The following is an 11,639-nucleotide window of genomic DNA, read 5'->3' on the forward strand; positions in this document are numbered from 1 at the left end:
TCCTGGATACATGCCCAAATCTGTGAGACAGAATCTCAAAAATCCTTGCCTCCAAGGAGCAGCTTGGTTTCACCCTCTCCAGGTCAAACCTGTTCATTCTCCTGGTAGTCCATAGTATGTTCAATATTCTTCTCCAGCACCACAAATCAAAGGCATCAATTATTCTTCTTCTATCATCCTTGGTCATTGTCCAGCTCTCTGATGCAAGTAATTGCAAAGATCATAGATCAGGCGCACCTTAGTCTCTACACTGACATTGCTGCTTCTCAGTACTCTGGAGAGGTCCCTGACAGCAAATTTTCCCAGTGCAATTCATCTTCTGATTTCCTGACTGCTGATGTTAAGAGTGTTGATTGTGGAATGGAACAAGTTGAAATTGTTGAACTTCAATCCATATTGCAAACTACAGTCCTTGATCCTCTGCAGCAAATGCTTCAGGCCCTCCAGTTTCAGTAAGGTTGTATCATCTGCATAACACAAGCTGTTGGTGAGTCTTCCTTCATTCTTGATGCCACATTCCTCTTCAAAAAAATCCAGTCTCTCAAATGATCTGTTCTGCATATAGATTGAAAAGGTATGAAGACAGGACACATCTCTGATGCACTCCTTTTCTGATTTTGAACCATGCAGTGCTTCCTTGCTCTGTTCTGACAACTGCCTCCGGGCCCAAGTATAGGTTTTGCATGAACACAATCAATTTAGATGAGGTGATCAAATATAAGATCATAGGAATTGATTGAATATCAACTGACATGTTTCAGTAAAAAAAATAATTTCTTGAATGTTCTCACAAGTCTGTACCAAGAAATTCAGAAAACAGTTACCTGGCCAACGTACTGGGAGAGATCTTTATTTGTTCCAATTCTCAAAGAACAAATGTGGAATTATCAAATAATATCGTCAATATTACATTCAAGTAAAATATTGCTAAAGATTATTCAAAAAGGCTAGAACAGCTTATTGGCAGGTGATTGCCAAAAATTCAAGTTGGATTCAGAAGAGGCCATGGCATCTTTCCTGATGTAAAAGATAGGTCTTGGATGAAAGAAGAGAATACTATAGAGAGGGACGTTTGACTGTGTGGACCATAGTAAATGGCTACATTGGGAGGAATGGGTTTCTAGAACACTTAATTGTTCTCATGCAAAATCTATACATAAATGAAGAAGCTGTTGTCCAAACAGAACAAGGGGAAACTGCATGCTTTAAAATCAGGAAAAGTCTGTGTCTATTCAATCTGTATTGTGAGAAATTCACTCAGGAAGCTGGGTTATTAGAAGAAGAACGTGACATCAGGATTGGAGGGCGTCATAAAAAACCTGCATTATGCAGATAACAAAACTTAGCTTGCGAAAAGTAAAGTAGGCTTGAAACACTCGTTACAACAGGTCAAATACTATAAACTTCAATATGGATTACATCTCTACATCAAAAAAATAAAAATCCTCATCAATGGACCCACAGGCAACATTATAATAGATGAATAAAAAAACTGAAGTTGTCAATGATTTTATTTTACTGAGATCCACAATCAGCTCTCATAGTAGCAGCAGTCAGGAAGCCAAAGAACATGTTCCAATGAGGTCAAGGACCTCTCAAAAGAGCTAAACAGTAAAGGTGTCAGTTAAAAGACTAAGATGTGCCTGATCCAAGCCATGATCTTTTCAATTACTTGCTATATATATCTGGAAGTTGGACTATGAATAACATAAGAAGAATCATCTATGAGTTGTGATGTTGACACAGAATACTGACTTTCCTATGGACTGCCAAAAGAACAAACAAGTCTGTCTTGGAGAATGCACAACTAAGGTACCTGTCAGAGGCAAGGATCATGAAACTTGTTCTTACACCTTGGGCACGTTGTTAGAAGAAACCACTCTTTAGAAGAGATCATGCGGAGAAAAGTGGAGTCAGGGAAAGAGAGGAAGATCCTCAACAAAACAGATTGACAAAATGACTATAGCAATAGACTTGAGCTTGTCAGAGATGGTGAGGATAGCACAGGATACATCATGGTCCAGTTCTGTTCTTCAAATGGTCACTATGAGTTATAGTCAACTTGATAACACCTAACAACAACAACATTATTTCAAATTATAACACTCTTTTTTAAAAAATTGTCCATGAGAGTGATCTCATGGAATATAGAAAAATTATGTGCCTTTGAGATGGTTCTGACACATTTGCTGTTCTTCTTGTTATGTGCCATCAAGCAAGCAACTCTGTGTATAACAGCCCTAATTGTCTCTGACAAACCTACTCGCATTACCCCAGTAACTGAATCAATCCATCTTATTAACAGTCTTCCTCTCTTGAATTGTCCCTTGACCTTCCCAAGCATGACATTCATCTCTTCTCCAAGGACTGGACCCTCCTTGCAACATGTCCAAAGTATGACAGACAAAGCTTTAGAATCCATGCCTCCAAGGAGAATCCTGGTCTCACCCTCTCTAGGAAAAACCTGTTTGTTCTATTAGCAGTCCATAGTATATTCAATACTCTTCTCAAGCACCACAGCTCAAAGGCATCAATTCTTCTATCATCCTTAGTCATTGTCTAGCTTTCTGATCCATAGCAAGTAATTGCAAAGACTATGGCCTGGATCAGGTGCACCTTAGACTCTAGACTGACATAATTGCTCCTCAGTACTGTGCCAGCAGATTTTCCCAGTGCAATTAGTCTTTTAATTTCCTGGCTGATGGCGCCAAGAGTATGAATTGTGGAGCCAAGCAAATTAAAGCTGTTAAGGATCTCAATGTCTTCCCCATCTATCTTGATGCTGTCAATCAGCCAAGTGGTGAGAATCTTTGTCTTCTTGATGGTGAGCTTCAATCCATATTGAAGGCTCCAGTCCTCAAACCTTCTGCAGCAAGAGCTTCAGGTCCTCCTCAGTTTCAGCAAGCAGAGTTGTGTCATCTACATAACACAGATTATTGATGAGTCTTCTTTCAATCCTGATGCCACATTTATCCTCATAGAGCCCAGCCTCCTGGATAATTTGTTCTACATAAAGATTGAAAAGGTATGGACGGACACCTTTCCCAATTTTGAACCATGTAATGTTTCCTTGCTCTGCTCCAACAACTGCCTCTTGGTCCAAGTATAGATTTCACATAAGCATGATCAAGTGTTCTGGGATTCCCATTCTTCTCAGAGTTAGACACAGTTTTATGTGATCCACACAGTCAAATGCCTTTGCATAGTCAATGAAACACAGATAGACATTCCTTTGTCAACCCTGTCTATATTGAGAGAGGGAAATCTTATGTGATCCTGCTCTATCTTCACAATTTCCCCTGTGCTAAACCCTTTTAGGCAGTATATGAGTCAATTGGTCCTATTGAGGGATTTTCTTTCCTTCACTAACCCTCTATTTCACTGTCTGATGTCCTCCTGACAACATACCTAAAGTATATGATAAGAATTCTCATTATCCTTGCTTTTAAGGAGAAATCAGACCGTACTTGCTCAAAGAATATTTGTTCTTTTGGCAGTCCATGGGATAATCAATACTCTTCACCAACACCACAATACTCTTCATCATCCTCATTCATTGTCCAGATTTTATTTACATATTAAGTCATTGAAAAGACCATGTCTTGGAAAGACTTTCCACAGAGGAAGATTTGAATGGCCAACAGACACACAAAGAAATGCTCAAAGTCACTGGCAATAAAAGGGATTAAAAAATAAAAAGCGCCAAAACAAAAAAAAAACCAAACAAACCACAATGAGATACCATCTTATCCTGGTAGCAGTGGCAAATGTTAAAAGGAATGTAAGTAATAAATGTTAGAGAGGATGTGGAGAGAGAGGAACTCTTATACATTGTTAGTGTTATTATAAAATTGTACAACCACTTTGCAAGACAGCTTGGTGTTTCCTCAAAAAGCTGAATGTAAACATTGTTTATGACTCAGCTATTCCACTGCTTGGAGTATACCCCAATAACATAAGAATATACCCCAAGAACTGAGGCAAAAATGGAGATTTGTACACTACTGCTCATAGCAGCATTATTCATTATTGCAAAAACATGAAAACCACCCAAATATCCAACTGCAATCAAATAGATTGAGAAATTATGGTACTTTTTTTTGCTTCTAATTTTTTCAATTAATTTTAATGAAAGTTTCAGAGTCTTTGAATTTCCATTCACTCATTGTTGCATACTTCTCCCCTGCACACCTCTCCCCCTCTGTTCACTTTTTGCTTTGAAAAGTAAAAAAAAAAAAAATTAAAATAGAAATTCTTTCATTGTTATAAAATCTCCCCACCCCAGTCCACTCCACTGCATAGCATTCATTCTGGACACTTGTCTTAACAATAATACCTAATCATATATCCCTTTTAGTCATATATCCCTTGTCTGTTTTAATGCAGTATACATTATTTATCCCATCTTTTTTTAGTTTCCCCCCCCAACCTCAATGTATCTTGTAGACAGCATACTGATTGACTTTTTTTTTCCAATCTGTTACTCTTTTTCTCTTCAGTGGTGTATTCAAACTATTCACATTCAGTGTGATTATTGAGAAACAAAGTTTTATTGTTATAATTTTGTTGAGTTCTTTTTCGTGTTGTTGCTAGTTACTTTGGTCTATCCTGCTTTCTGTGGTACCTCTGGAAGAAGGACATTTCTCAGTGTTTCCTGCAACAGTAGTCTTATTTTTACAAACTCCCTTAGGTTCTGTTTTTCTGGGAATATCTTGATCTCTCCTTCACATTTGATGGGTAATTTTGCTGGGTACAGTGCTCTTGGTTGACAGTGTATTCTTTGAGTGTTTGATATATGTCATTCCATTGTCTTCTTGCTTGCACAGTTTCTGCTGAGAAATTGGCAATTAATCTTACCTGCTCTCCCTTATAGATTACTCTTTGTTTCTCCCGTGCAGCTTTCAGAATTCTCTCCTTATCTTTGATTCTAGCAAATTTGACTGTGATATGTCTTGGTGGGGTTTTCTTTGGGGGGGCTCTATTCTATATGGTGTGCTCTCAGATTCTTGAAAATATACTCTCTCATTCTTCATTATGCCTGGGAAGTTTTCTTCTAGTAATTCTTCCACAACTTTTTCAGTGCCTTTACGTGCTTCTTCCTGTTCTGGGATTCCAATGATGTGAATGTTACTTCTCTTGATGGTATCCCACATTTTTGTTAGGTTTTCTTCTTTTTCCTTCCTTTTTGATCCTGCTTTTTGCTCCAGAAGATCAGTGGTGACAATTCTATTCTCTGTTTCACTGGTTCTATGTTCCGTCTTTTCAACTCTGTTCACGTGTCCCTCCATCATGTTGATAGCATCTGAAACATTGGACCCTGTATTCTAGATCATAGTTTCTTGTTTTTCCAGAGCCTCTACTGCCTTGTTTTATCTGCATTGTTTTGGATTTTTTTTTAAGCTCCTCCTGGTTTTTGCTTGCATTTTCCTATAATTCTTCAACTTTTTCTTTCACCCATTGAAAATATGCAATCATTCTTCTTTTAAATTCTATGTCAGAAAGTTCCATCAGACTTTCTGGCTTCAGGAAATCCATTGATAATGTGCCACTTTTGGGGAATGACATCTTGCTTTGGGTTTGTGTAGGGTGTAATGTATCCTGCTTCTTTCATGGCATTGCTTTGGTAGAGTTTTTCATGCCTGAGGTGATAGTATAATGCAGGTTTTTTATGACATCCTCCAATCCTAATGTCACATTCTTCTTATAACCCAGCTTCCTGAGCTAATTTCTCACAATACAGATTTAATAGTTATGGAGAAAGGATACAACCATGACATAAACTTTTCCTGATTTTAAAGCATGCAGTTTTCCTTTGTTTTGTTTGGACAATAGCTTCTTGATTTATGTATAGATTTTGCACAAACACAATTAAGTATTCTAGTAACCCATTCCTCTCAATGTAGCCATTTGCTATGATTCACAAGCTAAATATACCTCTCTATAGTATTCTCTCTGTTGATGTAGTGTTCCAGCTGTTTTAAAATAACCTTCAGCAAGATTTATCTTGAATGTGTTATTAACGATGCTATTGTTTTATAATTTATACACCCTGGGTTTTGGAATGGGAACAAACATGCATCTTATTCCGTGAGTTGGCCAGCACCAAGGCTTCCAATTTCTTGGCATAGACTAGTGAGGAGGCCCAGGGCTGCATCTGTGTTAAAGCTCTTTAAGTATTGTCTCACTAATCCAGGAACCTTATTTTTTGCCAATGCCTTCAGCACATCTTGAACTTCTTCCTTTATTACCGTTGGCCCTTACTTTTTAAGATTTTTTTTACATCCAATCATTCCTATACACTTTATTTTACTGTATTTGTTACAATTTATCAATACCACTTATTACAACATCTTATCAAATTCTTCATGTACCCTCTCTTTCTTCATTCTGCATCCATCTGTTAATCTCAGCTCCTTTCCTCCCTCCCATCCCTGTCAACTTCCCACAATTTTTTTCTGTGTATGAAGTTTTCCTTATCATCTACATTCAATTAATAAGTTACACATATCCTGTTACAAATTGTGAATTACAACACATAAAATATCTGATCATCTCTTTATTTCAGATGGTCTTCCCTTCACCTATTTCAATTAAGTGTTTATTGTCTATCCAATCATTTCTAGCTCTCCTCTTCTCCCTGTAACTGTCCTATTTTGATAATAGTGATCTTATAGACATTATTTGTCCTTTTATGAATGAGTTATTTCACCCAGCATAATGTCCTCTAAACTCATCCACATTGTGTAGTGTTTCATGAGCTCTTCATTGTTTTCCAATGCCACATAATACTCTATTTTGTGAATGTCCCATAGTTTCTTCATCCATTTACCTGTTGATTGGCATTTGTGTCACTTCTGTCTCTTTTTTGTTGTGCATAATACTACAAGAAACACAGGTGTGCATGCATCTGTTGGTATTGCAGCTCTATCACACACCAGCAAAATCCTACTAAAGATTATCCAAAAATGAATGGAACATTACATTGACAGAACTACCAGAAATATAAGCTGGATACAGAAGAGGTCATGGCACTAGAAGCATTATTGCCAATGTCAGATGGATCTTGGCAGAAAGCAGAGCACCAGAGAAATGTATATCTGTATTTCATTGACTTTGAAAAGCCATTTGACTGTGGGGATCACAACAAATTATGCCTAACCTTGAGGAAAACAGGAATCCCGAACACTTGATTGTGCTTATATGAAACCTATACTCATATCAGGAAGCTGTCCTCAGAACAGAACAAGGAAACACTGCATGGTCAAAATCAGAAAAGGAATGCGTAAGAGATGTAACCTGTCTCCATACCTTTTCAATCTTTATGCAGAACAGATCATTCAGGAAGCAGGGCTTTATAAGAAGGAATGCAGCATCAGGATTGGAGGAAGACTTGTCAACAACCTATGTTATGCAGATGACATTCTTGCTTGCTGAAACTGAGCAGGACCTGAGGTGCTTGCTGTGAAGTGCTTGTAGAAGATCAAGGATGGTAGTCTTCAATATGGATTGATGCTCAACATCAAGAAGACAAAGATTCTCACCACTGGGCCAATTGACAGCACCATGATAGATGGAGAAGAGATTGAGGCTGTTAACAATTACAGCTTGCTTGGCTCCACCATCAACACTCTTGGTATTAGCAGTCAAGAAATCAACAGACTAATTACATTGGGAAAACTTACTGCCAGGGACCTCTCCAGAGTACTGGAAAGCAACAATGTCCATCTAGAGACTAAAGTGCTTCTAATCCAGGCCATGGTCTTCACAATTACTTGCTGTGCATCAGAGAGCTAGACAATGACTAAGGATGGCAGAAAAAGAATCAGTGCCTTTGAGTTGTGGCGCTGGAGAAGTCTTGAACATACCATGGACCACCAAGAAAACAAATAAGTCTGTCTTGGAGAGGATAAAACCAAGGTTCTTCTTGGAGGCTAGAATTCTGAAGCTTCATCTGACATATTTTGGGCATGTAGCCAGGAGAGACTGATCCTTGGAGAAGGGTGTCATGCTTAGAAGGGTTGAAGAGACAATGCAGGAGAGAAAGACTCCAGATGAGATGGATTGGTACAATAACTGGGGCAATGGGAGTTTGTTCAGTGGAATCAGTGAGACTGGCTCAGCGCAGGGCAGGGTAGGCTTCAGAGCTGCTGTACATAAGGTTACTATGGGCCACAGGTGACTCAACAGCACATAACAAAGACAGCATATCTTTAGCAATGGGATAGATGAATCAAATAAATTACTATTTCCACTTTTTAAGAAAAAGTCAAATTATCTTCCATAGTGATTTTAAGATTTTCCTGTCCCACCAGCAGTGCATGAGAGTTCCAATTTCTCCATATCCTTGATAGAAATTTGTTGTTTGCTGTCCTGTTGAACTTTGCTTTTGTTGCTGAGATGAGCAAGTATTTCACTGTTGTTTTGATTTGCATCTCTTGATGCCTAACAACGACAACAACTAGTGGTTCTGAGCATTTTCTTATGCATTTGTTGGCCATCAGAATGTCTTCTTTGGTGAAGAGAATTTGCATATCTTTTGCTCATTTATAATTGTATTGTTTGTCTTTTATCTTTTTAAGATGTTTGAGCTCTTCATACATTTTAGATGTTGTCCCTTATCAGGTGTGTCACTGACAAATATTCTACCCCATTGGTGGGCTCTCTTTGAAGAAATTATTGGATGCACACAGGGATGGTTAAACAATTCATTCATTTTATCCTTTCCTGATTGTGCATGTTGGCAATGTTTAAAAGCCCATTTATGGTGTAAATAAAGGCTCATAGCTTTGTTCCTAATTCTTCTCTGATGACATTTATAGACTTGGGGTTTAATCCTAGACCACTGATCCACTTTGAGTTACTTTTTGTTATGGTATGAGTTGTGGATCTTGTTTCCATTCTTGGCAGATAGCTGTCTACTTTTCCCAGCACCATTTGCTATAGATGCCGTCCTTTCCCCACTTACTGGGTATTATCCCTTTTTCAAAGATCAGTTGACCATAAGTGGAATGAGTTGATTTCTGGGTTCTCAATTATATTCCATTGGTCTATATGTCTGTCACTGTACCACTGTCACACTGTATTGATTTTTATGGCTGTGCAGTAGATGTTGAAATTAAGGAGTGTGATACCTCCTACTTTTTTTGGTCTTTTTCCAGTAGATTTTTACTTATTCATAGGTACTTTTCCTTCCCAGATAAATAATTTCCTTAAAGAATGGTTTAGAATCTATATTGTGATGGTACTAAACCTGTAAATTGCCTTTGGTAGAATTTTATTTTCACATGATAAAGTATTTTTATTCATGAACATGGTATATTGTTTCATTTATGTCAATCTTTTTTGTTTCTTGTAGTGTAGTTGGTAATTTTCTTTGCATAGATTTTTTTTGTGTGTCTCTGGTTATTCTTTAGCATTTCTTCTTATGCTTAGCAATTATAGTTGGCATTGGGTTTTTTAAATCTCTTTTCAATACTCATCTTTGTTACTATTGAGAAATGCAACTGACTATTGTCTGCTGACCTCACATCCTGCTATTCTATGTGTTGAATTGGTCAACAAGGTGTGATACTTTTCCTGCTGAGTCTAGGATTTCCTATGTATATCATTTGGATATACCAATCTGCATTTATCTCCTCTTTTCAAGTTCAGATCCCTCTTGTTTCCTTCTCTTGCCTTATTGCTCTAAATGAGCTAATACAATATTGAATAGGAATGGCCATAGTGGGAATCTCTGCCTAGACCCTGTTCACAAAGGGAATACTTTTAATCTCTCTCCGTGGAGAGTGATGTTAGCCATTGGTTTTGCATATAAAGTCTTAATTATGTTGGGGAAATTCCTCTCTATTCCTATTTTGTTGAGTGTTCTAATCAAGAAAGGGTATTGGGTTTTGCCAAATGCCTTTTCTCCATCAGTTGAGATGATCATGTGATTCTTGCCCTTTGTTTCATTAATGTGGAGGATTACATTGATTGTATTTTTTGTGTTGAACCATTCATGCATGCCAGATGCAAATTCCATTGGTCATGATTAATTATTCTGTTGATACACTATTGTATTCTATTGGCTAAGGATTTTGTCAAGTATTTTTTAAATAAAATTTGTATCTTATACTGGTTTGCTTACTAAGTTTTAATACATTGTTTTTCACACCAGCTACTTCCCATTTCCTTGACTCACCCCTCCCTCCACTCATCAAATTGTGTGACCCTATGATTACCTCCCTGCCTTTGCTCACCCCTCTGCTCCTACCTTTCCTCTCTTGGATCATCATACATGTTTTACTAATTATCTTTCTATTTCTACAATAATGGTTTTATACAGTATTTGTCCTTATGGGACTGAATTATTTCACTTAGCAAAATACTTGCCAGTCCCTCCACGTTAGTTATTTTCAAAATCATTGCTCCTGCATGCTGAGAAATATTTCATCATGTGAGCATACCATAATTTCTCAGTGCATTTGATTGTGGTTGTACATTTGGGCCATTTCCATGTTTTTGTTATGGTGAATAATGCTGCTAAGAACACTGGTGTACAGATCTCCATTTGTGCCTCAGTTCTCATGATCTCAGGGTATATTCATATGAAATTTCTACCGTCAGCTTTTTTGAGGAAATGTCAAACTGCCTTCCAACAATGTATAAGAGTTCCTATCTCTCCATATCCTCTCCAATATGTATTACTTGCTGTCCTGTTAAACTTTGCCACTGCTAAAGCAGTAAGATGGTATCTCATTGTGGTTTTAATTTGCATCTCTTTTATTGCCAGTGATTTTGAGGTTTTTCTTCATGTGTCTATTTGCCATCCAAATATCTTCCTCTGTGAAAATTTTATCCATGTCTTTTGCCCATTTTGTAATTGTGTTATCAGTCTTTTCCTTATGGAGGCCCTGTAAGATTCTGTTAGCTTTTGATATGAGACCCTTGTCTGAAATATCACCAGATATTTTTACCAGTCAGGTTTTCTTTTAACTGTTGCAAAATGTTTTGATGTAAACAATGATTTAATCTTTAGAAGGTCCCATTCATCAATTTTTATCAATTTTATCCTCTCCAGATTGCATTTCTGGCTATATTTGGCAGTCTCTTTATATCATAGACTAGCTTGTCTAAGCTTGAGCCCAGTTTATCTCTGATGAACTTTATGGTTTTGGGCTTTACTTCCAGGTCTCTGATCCACCTTGAGCTGATTTTTGTGTATGGTGTGAGATGTGGATCCTGTTTCAGCTTTCTGCAAGTAGCAGTCCAGTTTTGTCAACTTTGTTGAAAAGGTCATCATTTCCCCATTTGATAGGTTTTATATCCATGTTGAATATCAGCTGATCATAGAGAGCTTGGTCCATTTCTGAGTTTTCAATTGAGTTTCATTGGCCTATGTGCCTGTCATTGTACCAATACTATGCTGTTTTGGTTACTACCACTGTGTAGTAGGTTTTGTGGTCAGGGAGTGCTAAGCCTCCCACTTCATTTTTGTTTTTCAGAAGTGTTTTGTTTATTTGTGGACTTTCCAAATAAATTTGACAATTTCTCTTTCAACCTCTTTGAAAAATGAATTTGGTATCTGGATTGAGATTGTGTTCAACACGTAGATTGTTTTTGATAGGATTGACATTTTCACAATATTGTGTATTCTTATC

Source organism: Elephantulus edwardii, unplaced genomic scaffold (assembly GCF_000299155.1).
Source record: "Elephantulus edwardii isolate Elephantulus edwardi_28Jun2011 unplaced genomic scaffold, EleEdw1.0 scaffold00055, whole genome shotgun sequence".
Lineage (NCBI taxonomy): Eukaryota > Metazoa > Chordata > Mammalia > Macroscelidea > Macroscelididae > Elephantulus > Elephantulus edwardii.